General features: G+C 46.9%; 1 protein-coding gene across 1 annotated transcript in view; it reads right to left on the reverse strand.

The window, feature by feature from the left end:
• Positions 1–11,960, reverse strand: part of slc2a15a (solute carrier family 2 member 15a) — a 92,090-nt gene that overhangs the window by 66,587 nt on the left and 13,543 nt on the right. The gene's annotated exons all lie outside the window — the stretch shown is intronic.

Consider the following 11,960-nt stretch of genomic DNA (forward strand, 5'->3'; position numbering starts at 1 on the left):
CAGCATCTGCGCATGAAACTGATCACTGGTTTCTGTCGTTATACAGCTGTGCTGTTTAGAAGGTTGAGGATACCTGGCATCATCGGAGACTGTCAAAGTCACTTAGATGATGATGAAACGTCTCTCCCACTAAACGCTGTGTCCAGATGATCTGATTCCCCTTACTGGGATTACTTTACCTGGATTACTGAGCATGCACCAAGACATTAACTTACTACATTTATGCAAATCATGAATCCTTTTTAAAATGTGTATTCATTGCAGATTGATTCAAAGTGGAATTGTTACACAATTTTTTTCAAACGTTTTGCTCCCTGAAAAAAATAGAGATTATGATAGAAAATGTCAAGCTGAACACAAAAATAATTTCAGATGTGCTGTTTCACATAGGAATTTGGAGGAACATTAAATAACTTTTATTGGATGTGACATGTTTAATCACATAATGATGCTGTCACATGGTGTTAGTTCAACTGAGTTTAAAACGTTGTGCAGATGGTGTTGGTTTGTACTCAGCATCTGGTGCCTCTCGTGTCAGTGTCCAACAACAGTCAGCCAGCACTGACGGGTCCCAGTTGCCCTGATACCTCTTTTCCATGGTCACATGTCCTGGTGAAACCTTTCACCACGTTCCTCACTGACTGCACCAAGACCAGCAGGGAAGAAGTTCACGTGTGATGCACAACATGACTTTCAAATGACATGTGTCACTTCATGGTTTTGTGTGCTTTAAGCATGTTGTCCAGCAGCCCAGTGTAGTGTGGTGCTCTGTAGTTGCCAAGAACATCTCAACAACATCCTGAAATGCCTTCCATGCTATTTCCTCTAGCAGATCTTCTACCTCCCTGTCACTGATGACCTGTCTGATTTGTGGACCAACAAAAATGCCTTCCCTCATCTCGGCACCAGTTACTCTTGGAAACATCGGTCTCAGGTAGTGAAGTCCATCACCTTCTTTGTTCATTGCCTTCACAAAATGTTTCATCAATCTGAGTTTTATAAGAAGAGGGGGCAGAAATATCTTTGTTGGGTCAACAAGTGGTTTATGTCACACTTTTCTGCCCTGGAGTGAAATGCTTACAGAGCGGCCAGTTCTTTTTAATGTGATGTGGCTCTGTTGCGCGGCTATCCCGTTCACACAGGAAACAACAGTACTTTGTATACCCCAGCTGCATTCCTAGTAGCAATGCCAGTACTTTTACATCACCACACGTTCTAGTCGTAGTTGTTGTACTGTATGTGTTCCAACAACACTTCCATGTTATTGTAGGTTTCCTTCATATGTACTGCAGAGCCAATGCGTACTGAAGGGTGGACACTGCCATTGTGTAGCAGGATAGCTTTCAGGCTGAACTTTGATGAATCTATAAAAAGACACCATTGTTGTGGGTCCTGCACACAAGCCAAAGCCATGAACAGTCCATCAATGTCAGTGCAGAAACAGGTTGTCAACCTGCGTAAAGAAGTTTGTCAAATGATCTTGATGGTTCTGAAAGATAGAAATGTTTGTACCTGGTGACAGCAAACCCCATCCTTGCAATCTTGAACCAAGTAGTCCTGCTTCAGCTTTTGACAAATCTAAGACCCTGACCAGGTCATTTAATCCTGGCTGTGTTATCAGATGAGGATAACCAGGCATAACGGGTTCAACATCTGGATCAGTGTCGTTTTCCACATCTGGTTCATGTGTTGTGGCATCTTCATCTGCCTCATCTAGGCTCCTTGTCTCCGGTGGCTTCGGGACTGGCAAACTGTCATCATGTGGCACTGGTGTCATGGCTGAAAGCAGGTTGGGGTATTCAATAGAGTTCTTATTGTTAGTAGAGAAGCCAGATACATTGGTCAGACAGAAGTAACAGTCCATCACGTGATCCTTCTGTTCTCGCCATATCATTGGGACTGCAAATGGCATTGACTTCCGAGTACCTCTGAGTCAGGCTCTCAGGTTGACTGCACATGTTGCGCAACAAATGTGAGGAGCCCAGGGTTTCTCTTGGTCACCAGTGTTACATCTGAAGTAGAGCTCATAGTCTTTCTTAATAAGTGCAGCCATGGTGTGTGTTTGAGTCTTAAGTGTGTCCTCACCACAGCTGTACCAGGATGTACTGCAGCTGCTGCAGCACTGACGAGACATTTCTGCTGTGTTAAGTCTTCCTGAAGACAATGAATCCTGTTGTTAGGAATACTCACTATGCTGTTGCCTGAAGAACATGTGCACCAACATGCGTCCAAACAGCATGTGTACATGTGAGCAGCTCCTATAGCCTGTCTGCAGCATGTAACCTGACTCAGCATGCCCAGGCTGCCTAACACAGCATCTGCATAGCACCTACACTGCCCAGGCATGCTGGCACTGACCAAAACAGCTTGCTTTGTAGGCAACATACTAGTAGACTTAAAATATAATGGGAAATCACACAAATAGGTTATATCTACAAAACTGTAAGTGATAGGAAAATCTTAAGGTGGTTTTTGTGATCAGCAGCCCAAAATCCATAAAATACACGGGAAAGTGTTCAGGAAGCACAATCGCCATTGTCCAGTGGATTGGCTGCACACTTTGTAAACGTGTTTCATCTTTGGGTTTGTCATCTTCAGTGTCACACTAGATTTTCTTTATGTTGCTCTGTGTTCCCTACTTCCTTTTTGTCTCCTCCTCTGTCTGTATCTCTTGGGCTTTTTACACAGCCTTTTCAAGGCAGGGATGTTGTGCCATTAAGCCGCCTTGCTGCTCTGTGTAAAAGGTATGGCGATGGAATGGGGGGGGGGTCATGGGAAGGTCATTGTGTTTCTAGCGTTAAGCCGAAAGTGGAGGTGGTCACAAAACCAAATCGACATCTCTGTAAAAGGGACAGCCAGCAGGACGTGACAGCTGCTGCTGCTGCTGCTGCTGTGTTACGCATCATGACGCCCCTGCTTCTGGACCGCCGGCATGCTTTGTAAAATCACACACTGGGCCCGATGATGTGGCCTTTGTTTGGTTAAGTGTAAAAAAGAAAAACAAAGCCAGCATAAAGACCAGTCTTCATTACACCATTATTGCAAAATCCCTGTGTAAAAATGCCTACTGGGGTGTCCAGGTGGTGTGGCGGTCTATTCTGTTGGCTACTAACACTGGGCTCATCAGTTCGAATCCCCGTGTTACCTCCGGCTTGGTCGGGCATCCTTACAGACACAATTGGCCGTGTCTGCAGGTCGGAAGCTGGATGTGGGTATGTGTCCTGGTCACTGCACTAGAGCCTCCTCTGGTTGGTCAGGCTACCTGTTCAGGGGGGAGGAGGAACTGGGGGGAATAGCATGATCCTCCCATGCGCTACGTCCCCCTGGCGAAACTCCTCACTGTCAGGTGAAAAGAAGCGGCTGGTGACTCCACATGTATGGGAGGAAGCATGTGGTAGTCTCTGAAGAAGTACTTCCATGCTTCTCTGGGCTATCACCCCCCCCTCTATTTTTCCAGCACAAGAGGAGGAAGTGGTGGTGCCTTCCGTGCAGGCGCTCCTTCGGTGGTGCCACCATGTGTGGAAGGCTGCTCGATCTGCTCTCCTCTGGTCTGCTGCCCATAACCACTGTATTGTTGACCCCTGTGCCTGACTACCAGCCTGCGGAGAAGGTGTGGCTGTCATCCTGTGACTTACCTCTTCAAGTGGACTCCCATAAGTTGGCACCCAGTTACTATGGCCTATTTAAAACTGAAGAGGCCATCAACCCCATTGCAGTGAGGTTTAAGTTGCCCGCCTCTATAAAGATTCACCGAACAGGGCCAGGGTGTTCAATATCTTGTAGACTGGGAAGCATATGGCCCAGAAGAACAGTTTTGGGTCCCACCACTCAACATCCTGGATCCCACCCTCATTCATGACTTCCACTGGAGGCATCCTGAAAAGCCAGGTGGGCCTCCAGCAGGCACCTGTTGAAGGGGGGGTCCTGTCACGGCTTCGGCCATGACTCGAGATTTTCCCTATGTTTCTCTGTGTTCCTTCCATCCCTTGTGTCTCCTCCTCCCCTGTCTCTCTCACTGTGTCTGTCAGTGTGTGTGTGGCATTGGTGTGGCTCACTCTTTCTCCCCTGGCTCCCACTTCACTTCACCTGTCTGTAATCTATGGATCAGCACTCCAGCATAAGAACCCTGGCTCTCCTTCCACTCATCTCCAGATTTTTCAGCCTGTTTCTGTGGCAACAACTCTCTCAGCCTCTCCAGTACCAGTTGCTTAAGTATATTTTTCCTAACTTGCCTCATCCACACTTCCTCATGCCTGCTGATGTCACCGTGTGTCTTCCTGTGTTCAGGATTCCTTCATGTCCTCTGCCCACCCATGCCATGTCTGCCTGCCTGCTTCATCAGCTCACTGGACTGCCAGCTTGTCTGCCCAGCCTGGCCTCACCTTTCCCCATTGTCTCCCTGGACAACCTTTCCAACCAGCCAATCATCTACACATTCACCAACCACCTTTTGCAGTCTAAAAATAAATCTTCATCATTACCTTCAACCTCGTGTCTGTATCTGATTTTGGGTCCAAACAGGACAAACCATGACAGGGCTCAGATAAGTTATCAGGTCTTTCAAGTCAAAAGGCTCAAGTCCAAGTCAAGTCATGAGTCACTGGTGTAAATGCAAAGTCGAGCTGCAAGTATTTTTAAGTTTTGTCAGGTCTGAAGTCATCAAATTTGTGAGTCTGAATCGAGTCCAAGTCATGTTAGTTGAGTCCACGCCTCTGATTTTTGGATATAATAAAACAAGAAACTTGTTCGACGTCATAGAAAATTTGGAAATATTGTGCTCTGGACATCTTTGCAGTCTTCCTCATTACTGTGAGGAAGGTACTGCATTTACAGTCTTCCTCATTACTGTGAGGAAGGTACTGTATTTACAGAAAACTTTATGTGGCATAATGATGTATCTAGATGAAAGTTCGAGCCTTGAGATTGTAAATTCTCGTGTAAGAATTGTAGGAATGCTGACCTGGGGCCAACAAGGTTACCACAAATTGCTTACTACTATCATGTGAACTGACTAGCAACACAAGCTCACCGTCTACTTCTTCTTTGTTTCTCATTTTAGACCGTGGGGTGACCAGATATTTATTGACGTCCAGCTTTGTGAACAGCTAGTTAGACATTATTACATGTATTAGTGGGAATCCTCACCAAGCGAGTAAGAAAGAGTGAAATATGTTTAATACGCCTCACAAATATTGACTTCAGCTTTTCATACAGGTCGGACACGTTATGGCACTAATCAGAAAGTCGTACTTGATTTCCTTTCTACTGCAGCATGCTAAGAAAGCCTCTCTGGCCGGAGAGGAGAGGCAGTTTCACAGACAACAATGTCCCTGTACTACCTCTTACATGGCCCAGGCGTTCTGCTCCACAAGTCACATTTGATATGCTCTCTACCCACCTCTCTCTCTCTCTACCCACCTCTCTCTCTCTCTACCCACCTCTCTCTGCCCACCTCTCTCTCCCTTTACCCACGTCTCTCTCTACTCACCTCTCTCTCTACCCACCTCTCTCTCTCTACCCACCTCTCTCTCTCTCTACCCACCTCTCTCTCTCTCTACCCACCTCTCTCTGCCCACCTCTCTCTCCCTTTACCCACGTCTCTCTCTACTCACCTCTCTCTCTACCCACCTCTCTCTCTCTACCCACCTCTCTCTCTCTTTACCTACCTCTCTCTGCCCACCTCTCTCTCTCTTTACCCACCTCTCTCTCTACCCACCTCTCCCTCTCTACCCACCTCTCTCTCTCTACCCACCTCTCTCTCTCTCTACCCACCTATCTCTCTACCCACCTCTCTCTGCCCACCCCTCTCTCTCTCTACCCACCTCTCTCTCTCTACCCACCACTCTCTCTCTCTACCCACCTCTCTCTCTCTACCCACCTCTCTCTTTCTCTACCCACCTCTCTCTCTCTACCCACCTCTCTCTCTCTACCCACCTCTCTCTCTACCTACCTCTCTCTCTATCCACCTCTCTCTCTCTACCCACCTCTCCCTCTCTACCCACCTCTCTCTCTCTACCCACCTCTCTCTCTCTCTACCCACCTATCTCTCTCTACCCACCTCTCTCTGCCCACCTCTCTCTCTCTCTACCCACCTCTCTCTCTCTACCCACCACTCTCTCTCTCTCTACCCACCTCTCGCTCTCTACCCACCTCTCTCTGCCCACCTCTCTCTCTCTCTACCCACCTCTCTCTCTCTACCCACCTCTCTCTCTCTACCCACCTTTCTCTCTACCTACCTCTCTCTCTATCACCTCTCCCTCTACCCACCTCTCTCTCTATCACCTCTCTCTCTACCCACCTCTCCCTCTACCCCACCTCTCTCTCTACCCACCTCTCTCTCTATCACCTCTCTCTACCCACCTCTCCCTCTACCCCACCTCTCTCTCTCTACCTACCTCTCCTTCTACCCACCTCTCTCTCTATCACCTCTCCCTCTACCCACCTCTCTCTCTATCACCTCTCTCTCTACCCATGTCTCCCTCTACCCACCTCTCTCTCTATCACCTCTCTCTCTACCCATGTCTCCCTCTACCCACCTCTCTCTCTATCACCTCTCTCTCTACCCATCTCTCCCTCTACCCCACCACTCTTTCTACCCACCTCAAACTCTACCCACCTCTCTCTCTAACCACATCTCCCTCTACCCACCTCTCTCTCTCTACCTACCTCTCCTTCTACCCACCTCTCTCTCTATCACCTCTCCCTCTACCCCACCTCTCTCTCTATGATCTCTCTCTCTCTACCCACCTCTCACTCTACCCACCTCTCTCTCTATCCACATCTCCCTCTACCCACCTCTCTCTCTCTACCTACCTCTCCTTCTACCCACCTCTCTCTCTATCACCTCTCCGTCTACCCACCTCTCTCTCTCTACCTACCTCTCCTTCTACCCACCTCTCTCTCTATCACCTCTCTCTCTACCCAACTCTCGCTCTACCCACCTCTCTCTCACTACCCACCTCTCCCTCTACCCACCTCTCTCTCCCTACCCACCTCCCCTTCTACCCACCTTTCTCTCTACCCACCTCTTTCTCTACTCACTTCTCCCTCTACCCACCTTTCTCTCTACCCACCTCTCTCTGTATCACCTCTCTCTCTCTACCCACCTCTCCCTCTCTACCCACCTCTCCCTCTACCCACCTCTCTCTCTACCCACCTGTCATTTCAATTCAATTCAGAGGGCTTTATTGGCAGGAAAGTTTTACAACAATGTTGCCAAAGCATCAAAAATACAGTTTGAACGGTACACAATAACACTAATAATGAACTTCAACACAACATTGTAACGATCAATAAAGAAACAATAACACAGCCATAACAATAGAGAAACAGAAGTAGATCAGAAGGAGGAGCATGGGGTGTGAGGAGACTACAGCTGTCATGTGTTGTGATCCTTGTCTCTTAAGCTGGGACATGATCTGACATATCTTGCTGCACCTATGAGCTGACACTGTGTCCCAAAGTACATGTTGCATTTTGGTCTGGTCAGAGAGTGTGTCCAAGTCCTTTTGGTCTGGTCAGAGAGTGTGTCCAAGTCATGTTGGTCTGGTCAGAGAGTGTGTCCAAGTCATTTTGGCCTGGTCAGAGAGTGTGTCCAAGTCAGAGAATGTGTCCAAGTCATTTTGGTCTGGTCAGAGAGTGTGTCCAAGTCCTTTTGGTCTGGTCAGAGAATGTGTCCAAGTCATTTTGGCCTGGTCAGAGAATGTGTCCAAGTCATTGTGGTCTGGTCAGAGAGTGTGTCCAAGTCCTTTTGGTCTGGTCAGAGAGTGTGTCCAAGTCATGTTGGTCTGGTCAGAGAGTGTGTCCAAGTCATTTTGGCCTGGTCAGAGAGTGTGTCCAAGTCATTGTGGTCTGGTCAGAGAATGTGTCCAAGTCCTTTTGGGCTGGTCAGAGAGTGTGTCCAAGTCATGTTGGTCTGGTCAGAGAGTGTGTCCAAGTCATTTTGGCCTGGTCAGAGAGTGTGTCCAAGTCATTTTGGTCTGGTCAGAGAGTGCGTTGAAGTCTTGGAATTTACATTTGATTTTTTTGAAGAATTTTGTTCTTAAGTCTTCGTATGTGCTACATTGTAGCAGGAAATGTTGTTCTGTCTCCACCTGTCTCTCTGGACAGAGTGGACACAGCCTGTCTTCTCTGGGCAGCCAGGTCTGCCTGCGTCAGCCAGTCTCTATGGCCAAGCTGTGATCACTGAGTCTGTTCATAGTCAGTGCCTTTCTCAGTTTCTGATCGGTCACGGTGGTCAGTAGTCTGCCATCGTGTACCGTCTTTTTAGAGCCACATAACACTGAAGTTTGCTTTGAGTTTTTGTGATAGATGTCCAATGGTTAATGTAATTTTCTTTTTCTTTAGCTATAATGTGGTTGGGCCAGATTATGTGAAGTTTGTCCTGATGACTCGTGCTGTTGGCTGAGCTGAGCCTCAGGACCAGCTGGCTGAGGGGGCTCCTCTCTTTGTTCTCCTCTTGGTAACTGAGAGCTTTGTGATGGTAGGAGTTGGGGTCACTTGCTTGTAGGTGTTGGTAGAATTTAATTGCTCTTTTTTGCATTGTTATTAACAGGGAAAACTGGCCCAGTTCTGCTCAGCCTCCATTGTTGGGCGTGTTCCTGTGTACTCTGAGCATGCTCTTGCAAATCTCAGTGTGCAGAGTTTCAACTGGGTGTTTGTCCCATTTTTCAAAGTCTTGATTTGCAAGAGGACACCCCACTTCACTACCATATAGTAACATTGGTTCAATTATGGATTTGAATATTTTGAGCCATGTTCTAACAGGTATGTCTATGTTTGAAGACTTTTTTATAGTATAGAAAGCCCTTCTTCCCTTGTCTCTGAGATCATTAATAGTGAGATTGAAATTTCCTGTACAGGTAATTATTAGCCTCGAGTATTTGTAGCGTAGCTGTGTGTGTGTTCTATGTCAGTGGAGCCTAGTAAGAACCTAGTTGAGTTTCCCTGACACCTGGGTCGTTTCTGGAAGATCATGATTCTAGTTTTTTTTTTCAGATTAACTGTCAGAGCTCAGGTCTGAGTTTTGCAGATGATCCAGTTGCTGTTGTAATGCCTCTTTAGATGGAGCTAATAATATTAGATCATCTGCAAAAAATAGGCATTTAATTTGTGCGTCAGAGAGGGTGAGACCAGGGATATCTGATTGTTCGAGAGCTTTTGCCAGTTCATCAATATAAATGTTAAACTGGGTGAGGCTGAGACTGCAGCCCTGTTTCACACCCCTACTTTAGGGGAAAAAAATCTGTTTCCATATTGGCAATTTTAACAGCGCATTTATTATTTGTATACATTGTTTTAATTATGCCATATGTTTTCTCCTACACCTTTTTCAATTAATTTCAGAAACAGACCGTTGTGCCAAATTGAGTCAAATGCTTTTTTGAAATCTACAAAGCAAGATAACATTTTGTTCTTGTTTTGGTGGACATGTTTATTATGAGGGTGTGGAGGGTATAGATATGGTCTGTAGTTCGGTGTTGTGATGTAAAACCGATTTGACTTCGGCTCAGGACATTATGTTCACTGAGGATGTTTTGCAGTCGACTGTTTAGGATGCTGCAGAATAACTTCCCCTGGTTGCTACTGACACAAATGCCTTGATAATTGTTTGGGTCAAATTTATTTCAATTTTTAAAGATCGGTGTGACAATTCCCTTGCTCCAGATGTCAGGGAAATGTCCAGTGCTCAGAACGAGGTTGAATAATTTTAATATGGCAATGTTGAACTTATGGTTGCTAAATTTCAGCATTTCATTTAAATTACCATCAGGACCACTGGCCTTCCCTGGTTGTAGGGCTTGGATCTTAGCCTGCAGCTCTTCTTTGGAAATTTGGTAATCTAAAGGTTTTTGATTGTCTTTAATGGTTAATTCTAGGGTTTGTAGCTTGTTGAGGAGATCATTTTGGGCTGAATTGAGTGCAATAGTACTATACAGGTTTTCAAAGTGTTTTTTCCATATTTCACCATTTTGAATAGCCAATTCTTCCTCGTGTGGTTTGCTGAAAGAGTGCCATTTTTTCCAGAAATTATTTGAGTCAATGGACTCTTCAATTGCGTTATGTTGTTGCTGTGCATACTGTTCCCTTTTAGTTGTGAGTGTTCTTCTGTATAGTTTCAGTGTTTCCCAATATTGATAGCGGAGCTCAGGATTGTCAGGTTGTCTGTGTGTTTGATTTGGTAAAGTTCTGAGTGTTTTCCTTAGATGCCTGCAGTCTGCGTCATACCACTTTTCATTATCTGACTTTTTTGATCTGAGATGCTGAAGCTTTTTAAGATCGGATAAATCTGCCGCATTGTCAAATATGTTGTTAATATATTGTACAGCCTGATTCAGGCCCTCAATGTTGCGGGGAATTGAGGTGGAAAGAAAATTGTCTAGTTGGGATTGAATTGTTTGATGTCTGATTGCTTTCTGGTAGTCATCTTTGCTATTGTTTGTCCATCTATAAGGTTGTTTTGTATAGTTCAATTTATTGGGTTCTGCTGCATGAGGGTCTGTTACTATCTTTCTAATGTATATAGTTATACATTAGAAAGATAGTAGAGGTGGGTAGAGAGAGAGGGTCCCTCTACCCTCTCTCTACCCATCTCTCCCTCTACCCACCTCCCTCTACCCACCTTTCTCTCTACCCAAATCTCTCTCTACCCATCTCTCCCTCTACCCACCTCTCTCTCTACCCACCTCTCTCTCTACCCACTTCTCTCTCTCTACCCACCTCTCCCTCTACCCACCTTTCTCTCTACCCACCTCTCTCTCTACCCACTTCTCTCTCTCTACCCACCTCTCCCTCTACCCACCTTTCTCTCTACCCACCTCTCTCTCGCTACCCACCTCTCTCTCTACCCACCTCTCCCTCTACCCACCTCTCCCTCTATCCCACCTTTCTCTCTACCCACCTCTCTCTCTACCCACCTCTCTCTACCCACCTCTCCCTCTACCCACCTCTCCCTCTACCCAACTTTCCCTCTATCCCACCTCTCCCTCTACCCACCTCTCCCTCTACCCACCTCTCCCTCTACCCAACTTTCACTTTCACTCTATCCCAACTCTCTATACCCACCTCTCCCTCTACCCAACTTTCCCTCTATCCCACCTCTCTCTACCCACCTCTCACTCTACCAAACTTTCCCTCTACCCACCTCTCCCTCTACCAAACTTTCCCTCTACCCACCTCTCTCCACCACCTCTCTCTACCCACCTCTCCCTGTACCGAACTTTCCCTCTACCCACCTTTCTCTCTATCCACCTCTCCCTCTACCCAACTTTCCCTCTATCCCACCTCTCCCTCTACCCAACTTTCCCTCTATCCCAACTCTCTCTACCCACCTCTCACTCTACCCAACTTTCCCTCTATCCCACCTCTCTCTACCCACCTCTCACTCTACCCAACTTTTCCTCTATCCCACCTCTCTCTACCCACCTCTCCCTCTACCAAACTTTCCCTCTACCCACCTTTCTCTCTACCCACCTCTCCCTCTACCCAACTTTCCCTCTATCCCACCTCTCTCTACCCACCTCTCACTCTACCCAACTTTTCCTCTATCCCACCTCTCCCTCTACCCAACTTTCACTCTATCCCAACTCTCTCTACCCACCTCTCCCTCTACCCAACTTTCCCTCTATCCCACCTCTCTCTACCCACCTCTCCCTCTACCCAACTTTTCCTCTACACAACTTTTCCTCTACCCACCTCCCTCAACCTACCTCTATCTCTACCAACTTCTCTCTACCCACCTTTCTCTACCCACCTCTCTCTCTACTCAACTTTCCCTCTATCCACCTCTCTCTACCCACCTCACCCTACCCAGATCTGTCAACCCACCTCGCTCTCGATCCACCTCTCTCTACCCACCTCACCCTACCCAGATCTGTCAACCCACCTCGCTCTCGATCCACCTCTCTCTACCCACCTCTCTCTCCACCACCTCTCTCTACCCACCTCTCCTTCTACCCAAA

The sequence above is a fragment of the Lampris incognitus genome, chromosome 13, assembly GCF_029633865.1.
Source record: "Lampris incognitus isolate fLamInc1 chromosome 13, fLamInc1.hap2, whole genome shotgun sequence".
NCBI lineage: Eukaryota > Metazoa > Chordata > Actinopteri > Lampriformes > Lampridae > Lampris > Lampris incognitus.